This window comes from Ambystoma mexicanum, chromosome 5p (genome assembly GCF_040938575.1).
Source record: "Ambystoma mexicanum isolate Mex_15411 chromosome 5p, UKY_AmexF1_1, whole genome shotgun sequence".
Classification (NCBI taxonomy): Eukaryota; Metazoa; Chordata; class Amphibia; order Caudata; family Ambystomatidae; genus Ambystoma; species Ambystoma mexicanum.
The window spans coordinates 1148887473-1148907056 of record NC_090930.1 but is presented as its reverse complement, the minus strand read 5'-3'; the positions used below and the strand labels follow the sequence as shown (position 1 = coordinate 1148907056).

General features: G+C 45.6%; 1 long non-coding RNA gene across 1 annotated transcript; it reads left to right on the top strand.

Annotated features, from left to right (window-relative positions):
- Positions 1-10204: 10204 nt before the first annotated feature.
- Positions 10205-11028, top strand: LOC138481758 (uncharacterized). Its single transcript, XR_011274385.1, has 3 exons — positions 10205-10250; positions 10390-10419; positions 10639-11028. It is a non-coding gene; the product is annotated as an uncharacterized lncRNA (long non-coding RNA).
- Positions 11029-19584: the final 8556 nt, after the last annotated feature.

Genomic DNA, 19584 nt, shown 5'->3' with positions numbered 1-19584 from the left:
ATCATCGATATAACGTTTCCACATGTGAATATGTGGCGTGAAAAGCTGGTTAGAGAAAACGAGTTGTTGTTCATAGTTATGCATGAAAATGTTAGCTAACGCTGGGGCATAACTTGCCCCCATTGCAACTCCGATCAACTGTCTGTAATAAGTGTTATTGAAAAGAAATACATTGTTGGTAAGGGCAACAGATAGTAAATCTTTGATCATTTCGATATGTTCGAAAAACGAGGCTGAATGAGCACGAAAGATAAAGTCTATACTGCTGATTGCTTGCTGATGATTAATGGATGTATAAAGCGCTTTTACATCAAGTGTAACCAGGACAAGATTAGGTAACATAGGCAGTTGGTTGAGCATCTGGAGAATGTGCATTGTGTCACGAATGAAAGTAGGTATGTTGTTGACTAATGGTGAAATGCATTCATTGATGTACAGGGAGGTGGGCTCCAGGATACCACCACCTCCACTCAGTATAGGTCTCCCTTCTGGTATTCTAACAAACGGTTTGTGAATTTTTGGCAGGAAATAAGCAGTTGGCATTGTTGGCCCATCAACAATTAAGAATTGTCTTTCCACATCGCCTTCTTTCCGTTCTCTGAGGTATCTCGTGGCCGCCTTGCCTGTGCCAAGCACCCCGGCAACCGGAATACCACACTTTACCCCCATACCGCGAAAGTCGGTACCAACCCTTTAACCGGAGGACTCCGCGGCTGGTTTCTTCCCGGGCAGTGCAACGACCCTCTTCTTCTGCTCTTCAGCGAGAACTTCTTCTCCCCTGACCGACGTCGAGCCCTGCTGCCACTGCCTGGAACAACTGCCACCGCTGGAGGATCCTTTCCGCTTAAGGTACTGTGTTCCGCCTGGCTTCCCTTGCCACCGACTGTACGGGGTAGATTTAGTCCCCGGCTTTCGAACCTGGGAGTGCCTGGGACACTTTGGCTAAACTTTCTGAGCCACTCTAAACTCTTTTTGACTCTTTGCAAGACTTTGAATCTCTAACTAACAGTGTGATCTTGGGCACATTTTCGCTCCGGCTACTCTAAGAGTGGGCCCTGCCTAGTGACTTTTGCTCACCTGTGACTTTATTCTTCTTTAAGCCTATTGCAAGTGTTCTGGACCTTAGAGTGGTGTGTCTAACCTATTTCTGCTTTTTTCTCTCCCTTTCTTGGAAACTACTAGAGTGTCATCTAACGTTAAGCACTCACCTCTGTTTTAATTAAGTGGTGTTAACCTAGAGTTGTCTAGATAGGAGAAAGGATTGAATTTACTTTCAGTATAACTGTGTTGAAGTGCTTTTACTATATTTTTGCTAGAGTGTTTTTAACTTATGTGTATTTTAAATAAATAACTATATACTTTTGAAACCAAGCTCTGGTCAGTGTTTGCTTGTGCTATTGTGTTTTGGTACATATTGTGTATACTTTACATACTGCCTAACTCTTCTTGAGAGAAGTCTGACTGCTCAGCCAAATCTGGGTGGTACAGACTGCTACCAAAGGGGTTTACTGCTCTACCTGTAGTCTTAAATCTTTTGCAGTGTTCCCCAAGGGAACTGCACAGGTTTCTGCCTAACACTGGTGTACAGCGGTGGGATTTGTATTGAGTATACATTTTATTGTGCTTTAGATACCTTAGTGCAACTAACCACAAAGCTTAGCACTGAAAAAGTAAAACCTCTAACATGTCAGTTATAGAAAGCTATAGTCAAGAGTCCCTGGCAGCCAAAACTGCTGATTGTTTAAGAGTGCTCTGTAAACATAAGGATCTCCTGACTAAGGGTAAGAAAATGGAGCTGATTGAAAGATTGTTAGCTAACCAAAGTCTGGGTGATGGTTCAGAGGAACCTACCACTCCAGCAACTGTAGATGACAGTGTTGAAGTTAACATGGAGCAAAATGTTGATGTTTCTGAGGAAGAGTCAGAAGAGGAGGGTGAGGCTGTTGTAACTGTCCCCCCTAGGCCTCTGCCTGCTCTACCTGCTGTGCCTACTGGACCTTTACCAGGTCCCACATTTAGTCCTCAGTACTTTGAACTGGAGAAAATGAAGCTAGAATTGGAGTATAAGAAACTTAATGCTCAAACTGACAAAGAACTAAGGCTAAGGGAAATGGAACTCAAGTATGACTTAGAAATGAAGAAATTATCTGTTGAGAATGTTTCTCTCTCTGGCTCCTCTAGAAGTTCCAGTCCTAAAAGACCCCGGATGCCTAAAGAATTGGTTGGTATGTATGAGCCTAAGTTGGATGTGTTGGATTGGTTGTCTCTGTTTGAATATAATCATGGGCTCCAGAACATCACAGGAAATGACTTACTCACCTGGTTGTTCTCTAGGCTTCCCCCTGTTGCAACTGATGTGGTAATGGAGATGGGGGAGGAGGATAGGAAGGACTATGAATGTGTGAAACTAGCTTTGATAGCTAGGTTTGGGAAGACCCCTTCCCAGTATCTTAAGAGGTTTAGGAGCCTCAAAAAGCATGATGGTACCCCTTGGGCTACCTGGGTGAATGAATGTTTGAAAAACTTAGAGGGATGGATTAAGGGTTACAAGGTGAACACTTATGAAGGTATGAAGAATTTGTTTATGTTGGAGACTATTTATGATGCCTGCTCTCCTGAGCTCAGACAACACTTGGCTGATTCCAGGGAATTGGATTCCCGGAAACTAGCTAAGGCTGCTGACTTGTGGGTTGCCAACAGGGCCACTCACAAGGATTCTGGGGTAACTCAGAAGAAGGATGGGGAAAAACAGTCTAAGAAGGACTCCAAAGAGAATTCTAATACTACAAATTCCAAAGAGGGCCCCAAACAAAACTATAAGGGTAAGCCACAAGGGAAACCAAATCAGGCTAGTGTACCTTCTGGTCCCAGACCAGAAGGCGGTCAGAACAAGCCTCCATTCCAGCGAGCCTTTGGCTCATGCTTTGTTTGTAAGGCTACTGACCATGTGAAAGGAGATCCCAGATGTAAGGGTAAACCTTCAGGGGTCCAGCTTGCCTCCTTAGCCTTCGCTCCAGAAGAGGAAGTACCTATGGCAAGTGGAAACTTTCTATTACTAGCTGATGAACCCACTGGAGTCTCAGCTAGTGTTTCTTTAGTCTCTCTGGGGTTGTGGGAGCAACAGAATTTAGATGTCTATAACTCTATCCCAGATAATACTAAAGAGTATTATAAGGACAGTGTCCAGGTGAATGGTCAGGAGACTCCTGCCATTAGGGACACTGGAGCCAGCATAACTGTGGTGGATGAATCATTTTTCAAGGCAGAGGATGTTGCTAAGGCACCCAAATGCCTCACCAAGTTAGCTGGTGGGCCTGTGCAGATGTGTCCCCAGTTACCAGTTCTCATCCAATGTAATGATATGGCTGTAAAAATACCTGTCAGTGTACAATGTGAAGTGCCAGGTAGGGTTCTGTTGGGTAATGACCTCAAAGCTCTTGGAGTTGTATCTCATACCCCCAGACCTCCTAGCAAAAGGTTTCAGGAACTCACAAAACCTGCAAGGGAGAAAACCCTGAGAGGGTTATCTCAGGAGATGATGACAGAAATCACTCCTCTACCACTGGAGCAACTTACTGCAGTAACTACCAGATCAGGAGCAAAGGGGCAACCCAAGACTCCTAGGAAAAAGCCAGCAGCAAGCACTCCAGTGCTTCCAACAAGGACTTCCCCTAGGTTGTCCAAAGTTACACCTGTAACTCCCCCTCCAGCTGAGGCTGAGAGAGAGGTACAACCCTGTGTGGTTGAGCTAGACTCTGAGGAAGAGCTAGAAGGAGGCCCCAACCTTATTGGAGATTTGGACCCTGAGGACCATCCTGAGCTGCAGTCTTTACTGGCAGAAGGTGGGCCTAGCAGGGCAGCTTTTCGTAAGGGGCAAAGAGAATGTCCAACTCTGGAGGGTCTCCGCCACCAGGCAGCTTCTCAAGCTGATGGGCAAGAGCCTGGGAAGTATAGGTTGCACTGGGAAGATGGCCTCTTCTACAGTGAACCCACTGAGTCTGAACCTGGAGACTACAAACGCCTTGTAGTCCCACAAGAAAACAGACAACAGTTCTTACAACTAGCCCATGAGATACCTTTGGCTGGCCACTTGAGTTTCAAGAAGACCAAGGAAAGGCTCTCACTCTACTTTTATTGGCCAAAGATGGGGGCTGAAGTAGATAGATATTGTAAGAGCTGCCATACCTGCCAGACTTCTGGTAAGGTTGGTTCCAAGAATGTGGCACCTTTAGTGCCTCTCCCAGTTGTGGGAGTCCCATTTGAGAGGGTAGGGATTGACATTGTTGGTCCCCTTGATCCTCCAACCTCCTCAGGCAACAGGTTTATCCTTGTTGTAGTAGACCATGCTACTAGATACCCTGAGGCCATTCCTATGAGGACTGTTACAGCTCCGGCTGTGGCTAAGGCCCTCCTTGGTATTTTTACCAGGGTTGGGTTTCCTAAGGAGGTAATCTCTGACAGGGGGTCAAACTTTATGTCCCACTACATGAAGGCCATGTGGAAAACCTGTGGAGTTACCTACAAGTTCTCAACCGCCTACCACCCTCAGACAAACGGGTTGGTTGAAAGGTTTAACAGAACCATGAAGAGCATGATAGGTGCTTTGGAAGAACCCCTTAAGAAAAAGTGGGACCTTCTACTGCCATGCCTTCTCTTTGCTTATAGAGAAGTCCCTCAGGAGGGAGTAGGTTATTCTCCCTTTGAGCTTCTCTATGGCCATCCAGTCAGAGGTCCATTGGCCCTGATTAAGGAGGGGTTGGAAGGTGCTCCTCCCCTCAAGCCAGTCAGAGTGACTGACTATGTGATAGGTCTCCGGAGGAGAATGTCACACATGATGGCAGAAGCAAGTGACAACTTGAAAGCTGGTCAAGCCCTGGTCAAACATTGGCACGACCAGAAGGCTAACATGGTTGAGTTTACTCAAGACCAGCTAGTTCTAGTTATGCTCCCAACAAGGCAGAGGGCCTTGCAAGACAAATGGATGGGACCCTTCAAGGTTGTGGGAAAACTTGGAGAGGTCAACTATCTGGTGGATCTGGGCAGACCCAGGGAAGCTCCTAGAGTCTTCCACACCAACCGACTAAAAGCCTACATCTCCAGACCTGATGTAGGAGCCTTGCTCCTAGCTTCAGCTGCAGAGGAGGAAGAGAGTGAATCTCTCCCTGATCTCCTCAGAGGTGTACCTTTAGATGAAAAAGTTGAAGGAGTCAATCTCTCTTCAGACCTGACACCTGAGCAACAAGAGGAGTGCAAATCTATGTTAAATCAGTTTGCCTCCCTGTTCTCACTGTCACCAGGCTTGACCCCTTGGGGCCAGCATGAGATACTCACTGGTGACTGTCTGCCAGTCAAAAGCAGAGGATACAGAATGTCAGAACATATCAGAGCCCACATCAAAGGAGAGGTCAAGAAGATGCTTGATCTCGGGGTAATAGAACCCTCTACTAGTCCATGGTCTAGCCCAGTTGTGTTAGTACCAAAGGCAGGATCCAAAGACTTGAGATTCTGTGTGGACTATAGAGCTCTAAATGCAGTCACCAAGACTGATGCCCACCCTTTGCCCAGGACAGATGAGTTGGTGGATAAACTTGGTGCAGCCAAGTACCTCAGCACATTTGACCTGACGTCAGGCTATTGGCAAATAGCCCTGACAGACCATGCCAAGGAGAAAACTGCATTTTCAACCCCAGTTGGCTTGTACCAGTTTAAGGTCATGCCTTTTGGACTGAAAAATGCACCTGCCACATTCCAAAGGATGGTGAACCAAGTCCTGGCTGGGATGGAAGATTTCTGCATGGCATACTTGGATGACATTGCAGTCTTCAGCCACTCCTGGGAAGAACATGTGAACCACCTAGGACATGTGTTGCAGGCTCTGAAACAGGCCCATTTGACAATCAAAGCCAGTAAGTACCAGATTGGTCAAAGTAAAGTGGTCTACCTTGGACATGAGGTAGGAGGTGGAGAAATAAGGCCTTTGCCCAGCAAGATTGAAGCTGTGCAAAATTGGACAACACCAACTACTCAAACCCAAGTGAGAGCTTTTCTAGGCCTCACTGGGTATTACAGGAATTTCATTGAGAACTATGGGACCATAGCTTCTCCACTGAATGTAATCTCCTCTCCCAAATTCCCTAAGAAGGTAAAATGGAATGAGGAGTGCAATCAGGCCTTTGAAAAACTGAAGAGAGCTCTTTGCCAGGCTCCAGTATTGAGAGCTCCTGACTACCACCAACCTTTCATTGTACAAACTGATGCTTCCAATGTAGGTATAGGTGCAGTTCTAAGCCAACTGGATGAGAAGGGTAGGGAGCACCCCATTTGCTTCATCAGTAGGAAACTGAAGGATCCTGAGACAAGGTGGGCAACTATCGAAAGAGAATGCTTTGCTATTGTGTGGGCACTGAAGAAGTTTAGGCCATACTTGTATGGTTCTACTTTTGTTATTCAGACTGACCACCAACCCTTGAGATGGTTAATGCAAATGAAAGGGGAAAATCCAAAACTATTGAGATGGTCAATCTGCCTGCAAGGGTTTGATTTCACCATTGAGCACAGGTCAGGGTGTCACCATCAAAATGCTGATGGACTCTCTAGGATGTATATCATCGACTAGAGGTATGAGGTTCATCCAGGAGTGGATTAGATCCTCCTGTCCCTTAGTCTGGGGGGGGCGAGTGTTAGGGAGAATTCTCTGTTTAGGCTGAATTTCCCTACCTAGTGAGTCCCCCAGCAGCTTTGCTGGATTTCTGGGGTTTAATTTTTTTCTCCTGCCAAGAGTGAGACTCTTTTACCCTCACTCTTGGACATGTTGAAGTGTGTTATCTTGGACAAACCTCGTGTTGAATGGGCTATGGGGTCTTTTACTCCATAGGGCCTCATGTATTTTTGTGATGTGGGTCACACAGCACCCTCTGTGCCGTGACCCAGGGGTGTCCTAGGGACTCCCCAACATAGACTCCATACCCTGGGACTGACTACTGTCTCCCAGGGCATGTAAAGTCACCAAAGACTTTGCTAGTCTTGAATCCTGAACAGAACCAGTACAAACCATCATATTGTGGACGTACTGGCTGGGGCAATTCGATTGCCCCAGGGTCTGTTAGTCGAGGGGGCACGTCTCCGTCCCCCCTGATCGAGTTTTGGCTGGTGGCAGTGGAAACTACTTTTTATATTCGACCGCGAATATTTCCCTATGGGATTTCCCATTGTTTTAGGCTAACACATTTAATTATTTATTTACGGTAGCCTTAAACATACCGCCGGTTTATATATTTATTTTTATAACTCCGGTTGGGACTTTTTGCCAAAACTTGATTCTAAAATGGCGTTGGTGTTCGCCTCTGTAACTCTGACCCAAAGTGGAGCCCTTTGTTCCACTTTTGGCGGGCTTCTCAACAGAAGCCCTCCAAAGTGGTGCCACTCTGTCTGGGGTACTTAGGAGGGGTGGAGGGGGATTTAGGCACCCTGGACTGAGTTACCTTGGTAACTCAAGTCGCACTCCGTCCTGATTGGCCCAAGTGATGAGCCGCCCGGCTCACCACTTAGCATGTTTGAGTGACAGCTAGGCTGGGTGAATGGGGGTTTGCTGCATAAAAGCAGGGCTTTGGGGACTGGGACTTCAGAAGTCGCCACAGGACCAAGAATCCGACGAGGGAAGAGCTGAGCCGACCTGCTTCGACGACACCACCCGGTGGAGCCCTGCTGAACCGTCTCACCACTTTTTCCCGACGACCGAGGAGAACTCTTAACGGAGTGGCTCCTTCCCTTGACTGGTGGGGACAACCAGTTTTCGCCTTCTTTCCGTTCTCTGAGGTATCTCGTGGCCGCCTTGCCTGTGCCAAGCACCCCGGCAACCGGAATACCACACTTTACCCCCATACCGCGAAAGTCGGTACCAACCCTTTAACCGGAGGACTCCGCGGCTGGTTTCTTCCCGGGCAGTGCAACGACCCTCTTCTTCTGCTCTTCAGCGAGAACTTCTTCTCCCCTGACCGACGTCGAGCCCTGCTGCCACTGCCTGGAACAACTGCCACCGCTGGAGGATCCTTTCCGCTTAAGGTACTGTGTTCCGCCTGGCTTCCCTTGCCACCGACTGTACGGGGTAGATTTAGTCCCCGGCTTTCGAACCTGGGAGTGCCTGGGACACTTTGGCTAAACTTTCTGAGCCACTCTAAACTCTTTTTGACTCTTTGCAAGACTTTGAATCTCTAACTAACAGTGTGATCTTGGGCACATTTTCGCTCCGGCTACTCTAAGAGTGGGCCCTGCCTAGTGACTTTTGCTCACCTGTGACTTTATTCTTCTTTAAGCCTATTGCAAGTGTTCTGGACCTTAGAGTGGTGTGTCTAACCTATTTCTGCTTTTTTCTCTCCCTTTCTTGGAAACTACTAGAGTGTCATCTAACGTTAAGCACTCACCTCTGTTTTAATTAAGTGGTGTTAACCTAGAGTTGTCTAGATAGGAGAAAGGATTGAATTTACTTTCAGTATAACTGTGTTGAAGTGCTTTTACTATATTTTTGCTAGAGTGTTTTTAACTTATGTGTATTTTAAATAAATAACTATATACTTTTGAAACCAAGCTCTGGTCAGTGTTTGCTTGTGCTATTGTGTTTTGGTACATATTGTGTATACTTTACATACTGCCTAACTCTTCTTGAGAGAAGTCTGACTGCTCAGCCACAGCTACCAGGTAAATCTGGGTGGTACAGACTGCTACCAAAGGGGTTTACTGCTCTACCTGTAGTCTTAAATCTTTTGCAGTGTTCCCCAAGGGAACTGCACAGGTTTCTGCCTAACAGTACACATAAGATTTTGTCTTTTATTAATTGTAATTCGAAATTCTGCATTTACTGTATTAAATGTGTCTGCGGCCTATTCTATATTGGCAGTACTATACGCCCGCTGAAAATTCGTATCAGGGAACATCTGTACTCAATTACTCAATCTGACTCCAAATATCCCCTAGCTTTGCATTGGCAAAGATCCCATCAAATGGATAACAAGACAATGATCAAATTTGCTGGGATGATGAAGGTGTCACTTCCACAACGTGGAGGCAACCAGATACTCAAACTTAGACAATTGGAAGCCCGATTGATTTGTCAATACCGTACTGTAGAGTTTGGCCTGAACACAGACCATGAACTATCTGACTTTTTGTGATTACATGTTGTTTAAAAGTTATGGTACACGTGTGTTTTTTAAGGTCTTCGCACATGTCATGCCAATAGGTACCGATTATTTGTATGGATGTCAATGGTAATCAGCCGCTATCTTAATGTCATTACTCAACTATTATGCTATCTACCCGGGTGCAGCGCCACCCCCCCCTTTTTTTTTTTTTTTTTAATGAATACACTTGCTAGCATGGGCGCAACCGTTTTAATACAACCCTTGCATATCTAGTCAGGTCGAGGCGCACTTCCTTTATTTAGCATTTTTTTCAGCACATGCAACACTCTTTATTATAGATGCAGGCACAGGTGTTTTACAATACACTACTGCCATCCGTGGACAGCTCAAGTGACTTCATACTCCAATTAATTAACTAATGTCTTCCGGATCTATGTCCTTCTGTCTCGCAATTTTTTTTTTTTTTTTTTTTTTTTTTTTTTTTGTAATTCCAATTCTATTTGTGCATTTACCATGCACAATTTATTTCCGGCATACGCACACCTCAAACATATCCTTGTCTATATTGAGTAGCTTTAATGATTTTCTTTACATGATATCTACACTAGTCCATCATGGCGCTCTTGTTTTCCCATTAATTCTGTGGTGACTCGCCTGTGCACGGGCGTTTTCACTGTTGCTTCCCTCACATCTCCGAGTTACACTCGGCACACAGAGGGTCTCCGTTTGGCTCCAGTTCCCCACATAGCAGTGAACGTACTGGTGAGTCAACGTTGACAATTTGTACACGGACCCTTCCAGCGAGAATTCTTGCTGCTTCAGATGTCCACAGAGATAAACCACTCAATTAGCTAATTGACCTCTTGTTGCTTTGTTTTCTTTGGCTCTTGCCGCACCTGCATTCTTCGTTTCCTGCCCGTGCTGCAGCAAGATAATAATTTACTGAAAATTCATTCGTGCAACTGCAAAATAATGGTATGTCATTTCTTTATTTTCAAATGACTGCTAGGTGGAAATCTAGTCAGTCAGATTCCTATATAAATAACCATCCCGTCTTTTGCTCTATAGGGAGCCCACGCCTACCTTTGTCAGATTACTCAACTTCTACCTTTGGTAAGTGGGATAAAACTATATATATAATATTAAAACAATTTTCTATGACGCAACATATTTGCAACCCCTCTTTTTATCGTATTCGATTTATTAAGTTGCCACTTGATAAAACATTTTTTAATTTTGCATTTTTCTCTAGTATTCAAAATACACACTAGCCAAGATTAAGGTACAATTCTAACAGTCAGTGGCCTTATACATGTATTTCTGGCTGATTACCATGAGCATCTTCTCTCACTGAATAATTTTGTTGTTCTTTTGTCTTTTTTCTCTCTCCCCCCTCTTCTCATTGTTTTATAATGTGATATATTTTTTCCACCGAATTACGCACTTTTTGTGTTTTTAATTTCCTTTCTTTGAATTGGGTTGATTTGATATGTGCATTCAGTGAAACTGTCTGTTACTTTAAACCATATACTCAATGTGTTGGTTTGGCAAACTCTAACTGCCTCCTTGCCCTGGGTCTGGGGACTGGTTTGTTTTGCTATTGAATCATGCTTAACAAATGTTTTCGTTGTACATCAATGTTTTATAATTTTGCACAAGCAGCCTCAGTAGAAGAGCGGGAAGCTCGAAACACGTGTCAGGCTGCACCAGTTCTGATTAAAACCACTCATTTAATTTGCATTTGCTTATTATTCTATGTGTGTGCGCAGTTTGAGAGCAAACCCTTTCTTTCTCTAAATTCCAATTTCTAGTGGGAATTTGGCAGGCTCCTACTCAAGCTCTCAGCCGCAGCCCTATCACAGCCACATAAGTTGCCGTTCTATGCGCTGTATCCTGCTGGCCTTTTCTGCCACTTTTTCTTCAAGTACATTATTCTTACGTGTGCAAGTGTGATGGTGTATTTTACAGCAGTTTGTATTGAGAATAACTCGTACTATGGTGTATGCATAAAGAAATTAATTTTATAGATAGCCAGTAATGATGGAAAAATATCATTTCCTCATGCTGTTATTGGCATTCATATGCATTCATCCTCTTACTAAGGTGGGATTTTAGGCATTTTCTGAAAGGGGAGAAACTAAGCTAAAATATGACTTGTTAACCACTTAATTAATGCAACAGGTGTCCCCCTCTAATGGCTGTCTGCCTCGCTGAGTTACCATTGCTTCAGCTGCTCAAAGTTGAAACACGTGGAATGCACAGGTGACAGAAATAGCACATGCATATTGCATGGAGAAAAATGCAACAGAAATAGTTTACTAAGTTTATTATTTTCAGTGTTTTATTATCACAACCAACAACCATAACATCATAATCTGACCAACAATTATACAAACTTCACATATCTCACTGTTCTGTCAAATGGATCACTGCAACCTTACACAAAATGGTAACATGTAAGGACATTGAAACAATTAAATAATTCAATGAAGGTATAACCCACTAGATAACTGCAAATAACTTCTAACAGAACAACATTCAACTGTCAATCATTTTGAAAGTTTGTACACAAACTGTGCATGTCTATTTTTCAGAGAGGCAAATGTATCCATAGTCCATGTGTTGAAGTCAGGAATCTCTTGAATTAGTTATCTTTCCATGCACAGCATGGCCAAAGCATTCAGACAATTCTCATTCATTGTGTTTCTAAAGAATGTTCTAACTCGCTTCAGGGTGGGGAAACAGCGCTGAGACTCAGCTGTTGTCATGGGTGTAGTAATCAGAAATGTTAATAAATGTATTGGGCCTCATTACAAGTTTGCCGGTAAAAAAACAAAATTAACGGCATGCTTATGCAACCGTGTCCGTGTAGCACTGCTGCCGGAATCTACGGTAGATTCCGAGTCAGCATGCACGTGCATTCTGGGATGCAGCTAACGGTTGCACTAGCATGCCGGTAAGGGCCCCCAGACCTCTAATACCGGCATCATCGATGCCACAGGCACCGGCATCCTCAATGCCGTAAGTACCGGTACCCTGATTCTGGCAATACCGGCACCGGAAGCAACATCATTGTGCCGGAACAGGAAATGCACCAGCAGCCATCTTTAAAAATGCAATCCATTGCAATACTCAGCCTACATCACCTGGACCACAGAACTGAGCAGTGAGGAAGCAAGCAGTGGAACATGGCTACGAGGCAAGGCACAGTGCGTTTTAGGAAGCCAAGGTTCAGCGACGTCGAGCTCAATATGCTAGCTGATAACTTGGTGGAACACGCTGATGTCGTTTTTTGCGCAGACCTACACCTGGGTGCCCAAATGTGCAGGAAAACTGTGTGGGAGGAGGTTGCGCAAAAGGTCTCTGCGGTGGGGACAACACCCCGGACTGTACGTGACTGCAGAAAGCGGTGGGATGATCTCCGGCTGCGGGTCTGCAAGCTGCTCTCTGCTAATCGCAGCCAGGGCATGGGCACGGGAGGTGGACCACCATCCCCAATAAAACTTGCCACGTGGGAGGAGATGTGCAGCACGGTGATGAATACGGAAAGAATCGAGGGCGTCGGTGGAGCTTAGACGGGAGTCCCAACATCGGACGACGATGGTGAGTGACCCTTAGCGTAATACCAAACTCACAACACACACCTCCAACCTCAACTACAATGGCAAAGTCCCAATGGCACGTAGATGAGAGCAAACACATGCTCCATCACCCCCCACCTAAAGCCCCCTCCGACATAACTACAATGTCCCTGCCACGAATGCAACCAACAAACCCCACTGACACAACACACAACGAGTCCCCAATTGCCAACACAAGCACCATCTGTATGTCTCCCACAGGCACAGGAACAGACAGCGAACAGACAGCGAGGCAGAACACGCCCCAACACCCAAAAAAGCTGCTGCACGTCGGAGCCGTAGAGAAGACAATGCCCTCTCCAGCCAGGGCCCTTCGACCTCAAGGGCAGGACTGAAGCGTGCCCCAGCTTCCATGCCACAGGCCTCCAGCAAAGAGGACACAGGCTGCACAGCAGTCCAAGTCGGAATGACCTACCCCCACCATGGCCCCCCAGCAAAGACCCACTGCTGCCAGCAAGGCACACCAGCCAAAAGCCACTCCTGTCATGAAGGCCACACGCAAAACCAACAAATCTGGAGCACGGGAACCACCTCAGCTGGAAGAACTTGGATCCCCAGTGGCGAGTGATGTGGAGGAGCCACATTCAGCAGCCACACGTGAGCAGGGTGAGGTGGCACAATCTGCACAACACAGCGAGGAGGAGGAGGTGGCAGACCCCCCAGACAACAGCACTCATGACGACCGTGAAAGTACACCACCCATGTAGGCAACCCCACAGTACTCTCCGGTACATAGCTCTGCTGGACACAGCACCGTGGAGGACAGTGCCGCTGACAACAACATGGAGGAGGCTGTGTACAACCCTGGGAGCCCACACACCCCACCTCCCATGCAACCACCTGCTGCACAACACATCCAGGATCTGGAAGGGCGGCTGGCCCGCATAGAGGGGCGGCAGCAGGCCATGCAGGATATGGTTAGGCAATATGTGGCAGATGGCGAAGCAACACAGCAGGCCATGCAGGATGCCCTGCAGGAGAATGCCAGGGTGGTGAGCCGGGTCATGTAGGGATGGCAGCCATGACCCAGGCCATCACTCAGTTGGCTGCTGCTATGGCAGAGCAGAGGAATGCCAACACTGACCCCCAACCTGCTCCATCCTCGAGCACGACACCGGCGAGTTCCACACACACAAGCCTGGTACGTCGCACCCTGCGATTTATGCGCCACACAGACACTCAACCCCCTCCTCTGAAAAGGGGGCGTGATAAGTTGGACTCACACGTGCATGTTGTGAGGGAGTAGTAGTGGAGTCGTGGGGGCATTTGGGGGGTTGTTGGGTTTTGGGGTTGGGGGTATTGGGTGTTGGGGTATTGGGTATGAGGGCATAGGGTATGGTGGTAGTGGGGCTGGGAGACAGAGTGGGTGGGGGTAGTGGGGTTAGTTTTTTGGGATAGTGGTGCACTTTCATCAATGGCAATATTTACATAGTTAATTTCTGTTCAATACAGCTGTTGTGGTGTGGAAGGAAAACACATGACGGGACATTGCTTATTGAGTGCGTGTCAATTTAATTTCGCACAGTTCCCTGTGCCAAGTGTGCCCTATTCCCAGTGCCTTGTGTTCCCCAGTCCATAAAAAGTATTGTTCAATCAAATCTTGGCATGCCACACGTCCTTCATGCACATTGTGCTACGGGAGATTTCCAGCATCTTCCCCAACCTCATCCTCATCTTCATGTGGTATCAGGTCCATGTCAGGGGGCAGGGGTACATTGCGCCGGATGCACATGTTGTGCAGTATGGCACATACTAACACTATCTTGCCCAGCCCTCCTTCTCCGACCCGTAAATGAGTGCCCCACCCAACCTGCTGAGGCAACGAAACCGGGCCTTCAACAGCCCAAAAGTCTGCTCAATCGTGACACAAGTGCATGCATGTGCACAGTTGTAGTCCTCGTCATGCCTGTTGACTGGTTGCCTGATGGGGGTCAGGAGCCACGGCTTCAGGGGATACTCAGCATCATCTGCATGGGAGCAATGGAACGTGTACTTGTGATTAATTCAGTCATTCCTTGTGACCACTGCCTGTACAGTCTTCATGATTACATGCAACATATCCTTCATGACTGCACTTGACATGTTCCTTATTGCAAGACCCAGTTAAGTGTACTTAGGGATGACCCGTGGTTGGAGGGGATGGGTGCTGGTCATGTCTCAGGGACCTTTCCATCAGAAACAGCACTCACACAAATGAAGGCAATAGGTCCATGATGTCCTCACATCTGATGGATGTGTTGCCAATGCAAATGGACTATGCATGTACAGTGCATCAAGACACTTTTGCCTGATGTGCTTCATGATACACGGTGGTTTCCAAATCATGCATTTGACTTCTTGATGTCACCATGTACATGTCTACCAACGCCTTCCCCCTTATGACTAAGGCATATTCACATTGGTGGTATGGTCGGCCGGTGAAGGGTGAAGTTTCTGTGGTAAGGCTGTTTGGGTAATGGCATGGTGGAAATTAGGTAATGTGGATGAATCCGGCACCACTCAATCATATGTTAGTGGTGGTAACTGATTGATGATTGCAATAGTTACCATGCTTGACCCATTGCATTTAGAAATGTCCCATAAGGTGTCCGGACAGGTAGACTGGTCTACGGTGTATCTCTGTGGTGGGTGCAGTCACTGAGATTTCCCTGTGTGGCAGTTGGATTTAGCTCAGGCATGGCAGACTGACCCGTGATTTACTTTGCTGCACTCATGTATTTCATGCATTGTGAGTGCAGGGTGGTGCATTGTGGTACCTTTGGTTCACAATGATGTTCCAGATGCATGTACTGGTATGGGCACTGTGTATATTGCTTCCATGTATGCACAGCTGTGTAGGCATGCCACATCTTCATCCATTGGTTGTGTCCCACATTCTGTTGAATTCACTAGGGTCACAATTTTAGGCACCCAGGACTTATTGTGTGTGGTCTCATTCCATGTGTGTGATATGCTGTTGTGCAGGTTTGGGATGTGGAGGTGTGTAGGTGTGGTCCCTCATGTGTCTTTGACTTCTATTGAACAAGGCAGTCTATCTGCACTTCATTACATCTATGGTAATGTTGACGCCTATTTTTTGGGGTGATTATGGATTCATGCATGTGGTGTGCACTTGTGTTGCTCATGCAGGCCCTCCAGTGCTATGTTGCTGCGGCCCTCATGCCCAGCCAGCAGTCAGGTTGCCTGTGCTTGTGTTCCCCCCCGAATCAACACCCCTCATGGTCCAGCCAGCAGTCAGGTTGCCTGTGCTTGGGTTCCCACCCCCAATCATCACCCCTCATGGCCAAGTCAGCAGTCAGGTTGCCTGTGCTTGTGTTCCCACCCTCAATGATCACCCCTCATGGCTCAGCCAGCAGTCAGGTTGCCTGTGCTTGTGTTCCCCGACCAATCAACGCCCCTCATGGCCCTGTGGTTAGACTTACCTGTGTTAACTGCATCAAGGTATCCGTCATTACCGGCATCTCCATGCTGGTATTTACATGTCCATGCGACTCTTAATGTGCACTTCGCAGCAGCATAACGGTGTCACAGGCAGGGCTGCCGCGTGTCTGCGCTCATACCGGCAAGGAGGAGTCCGGTCACAGTGAATCCCTGCCGATGCCGGTGACACCAGCATCGCTGCTCATAATACTCTGGTCCAGTAAATGATGCAGGTAAAGTCATACTGGCATCGGTTTTACCGGACCGGCAACCTTGTAATGAGGCCCATTGTCTGACAAAATGCTTCTTCAATTTTAATAAAGAAATTGCCCCACTTGCATTACAGAATTCCGGTCTCTCATAAACAATTGAAAGCTCAGTGCACAGCCTTTCCTTGTTTAACATGGGGTACGCTTGGACAGTTGCAGTCAGTGCATCATTGGGAAACGACTGCCCATGTGTTTGAAATAGGTCACTCTGCAAGTGTTTAGTAAATGCAAAGCGATCTTGGGCTTGTCTATCTATGATGTCACATACTTCTTTTTCCAAATGATTTAAAGTGGTCATATTTATATTGCGACTAACAAAAGTTGCCTCTGGTGGAAGTTTAGCTTCCAAATTGTCAGTGCTTCCACGTACTCTGAAAATGCACTTGATAAAAGTTGGAGTAGCTTTCTGCACATACACAAAATCAATATCTCACTTCTGAAGCTGGTTATATAGAATGTCAAAATGGGGCATTATGTCATTGAACAAAAAAAAGGAAGAAAAGGAACTCCTTCTCTTTCAGAGTTATAATGAAACCCCGGGCCTCATGGACAGTAACTGATCTCAAAGCATTCTCGGAGTGCGTCCCTATGCTTATATATGGCTTCTACGACCAGCGAGTGCGTGATGGTCTTGAAAGTCTTTTATCTGATACCTAATCTAGAACTTCGGTTCTTTTTGGAAAATGAGAAAAAAATCCATTTTAGAACGATGTTGGTAACCTGGGTCTAATATTAAATAGGCATGTTAAAAGGTTCCAATTCATGTTAAATGTTTAATAAAAGAAGTTTGTAGATTACTAGTGTCACTTTGACATGTTTTATAGTTATTTTAGTTGGTAGATTTTATACTAAACAATATTAACGTGTACTGTATTTGTTCTAATGAAAAAAGTATAAGTGAATGCTTGGAGCACTATCAGATAGTACTGTTTTGATTAATATAAAAAGGATAAGGTTATGGACGCTGTCAGATAATAATATTTTGACCAATGTGAGACTTACAGTTCTTATACAGGAGTCAAAAATCAAAGAATACAATATTCCAAAAAACACACAAGTCCTGGCGCCTATCCGGAATAGTAATTAACAGTATATGAGATATATAATATTGCATATAGTTCATTAAGAGCAAAAAGGTTGTGAGGGGGAAACAGGTCCCCTAAAGGAAGGAGACCATTTCATTGCCGTATTCAATCTGAGTACTGTAGAGTTCAATTTACAAATTATTTTCGCGTGTCTCAATTTCTTTTCCTTATTTCCTCCTCTTTTTCCTAGTGATATCTTCTCAAGACCGATAAATCTTAATTCTGCTTTGCTTTCCATCTGACGTTTTTATTACATGTGCAGATGTAATATATTCTCAATATGAGATTTGTACGATTCATGTCTCTTGCTTGTGCTTTAAGTCAATGGCCCTCATTACGACCCTGGCGGAGTGGGTCTACGCCAGCGGTATTCGCGGCGGACCCTTCCGCCCTACTACGAGTTCCCGTAGTGCCATGGAGCGGTTTCCGCCTGGTTTTTCCGGGCGGAGAAATCCATGGCGCTACGGGACCTTGTTGTTAATTACGCCACCGTATTTTACGGTGGCGTAATTAACGCCTTCCCCACTCCCATTATACCCTATGGGGCAAAAATGGGAATGGGGAAGGGTAAAATGGGGAATGGGGATTTACCGCCCCGCCAAGGTCGGAATGGGGCGGTAAATCCGCCAACCCCCATGGCGGTATCGGCAGCTTTCCGCCGTGCTCCATGGTGCATATTGCACCACGATCTCCGCCAGGGTCGTAATGAGGGCCAATGACTCCTGTTTTTGTCCATGCACTTCCACTTCCAAACAGCAGGCAGGGGAAGCAGAACAAAGACCTTAGAAACACTACTAGTGAGCCATGTCTTCTTTTCATATCAAACATGGAAAATGTGTGGTGTAGGGCATTCCCCTATCTATAGCGGACTGTTCCATTTTTAAATCTGGCCGATTGGGCCCTAGTTGTTTCACCTCCAGTTTTTCAGTGTTGCGAGTCCGGAAAATGGTTTTGAGAGCAGTTGGTCAACTGAATTCAAGAGTGACACCTGTTAATAAGCAAAATATGATGTAAATATTTATATGGGATCATGTAGTAATTGTTCAAAGGTATGCTCTTTCATAACACAGAATCATAATTTGTTGGTACAAGGCACAGAAAACATCTGCAATTATACCCAACTTAACTGTTTTTGTCATTGACCAGTACAGCTGGGCTGAGTTGGGTATAATTGCAAATGTTATCTGTACATTAGTTAACATACATGCTCATTAGCAACTGTGCCCAGCCCCACGATAGGTATTGCAGCTTGTTTGGTAAATGAGTGCTTATTGAAGAAATTCGGCTAGTTTGTTCTGTTAATACTATTCTAAAGGTTTCACAGGTCGTGAGATTTCTCAGCTGTAAAACTGAAATCACTGTATACCATTCAACTGGGAGATACCAGGACATCATAAGGTAAGTGGGAACAGACACAACAGCCCAATCCTATCCTTCTTAAAACAGTTTCCAAATGGACAATAAGTTTGCTTCTGTTGACCCGGGTTTTTGGGAATTATATGTTTTATGACTTTCCATTTTCACATACCACCCTCTCAGCTAGCCATAGATATAATTCTTTAGCATGTTCTGTCCATATGATTTTCCCCACCACTTTGGTTCACACAAACATGAGCTTCTTTTCAGTTTTTTTTTTTTTTAAAATCAAGATAGCTGTGTGCCTTCTTTACTAAAGAACCCAAACAGACAGAGTTGGAGTGCCCTGAGCACCCAACCCCACAAAAGACTCAATCATCCTAGATCACCTGCCTTGTGGTTCTGGAGAATGCAGCATGGAGGTGGAAGTCTGATGTTTTAAGTTTGACAATTAACCTGGATTGGTTGAATTTGATCATGCAAGGTGTTATCGATGGTCTGTAAAGAGAAAGAGAAAAACTGATCTGAGAAAGGGCAACGTAGGCTCACAGCAGTATGAATGTTCAAACCTCATGCAGCCCAGAGAAATGGAATTTATCAGAATCTTCACACCTGATGCAGTTTAAAATAAATGTATTTATCAGAACAACTTGATTCTGACTGAGGATGGTTAAAG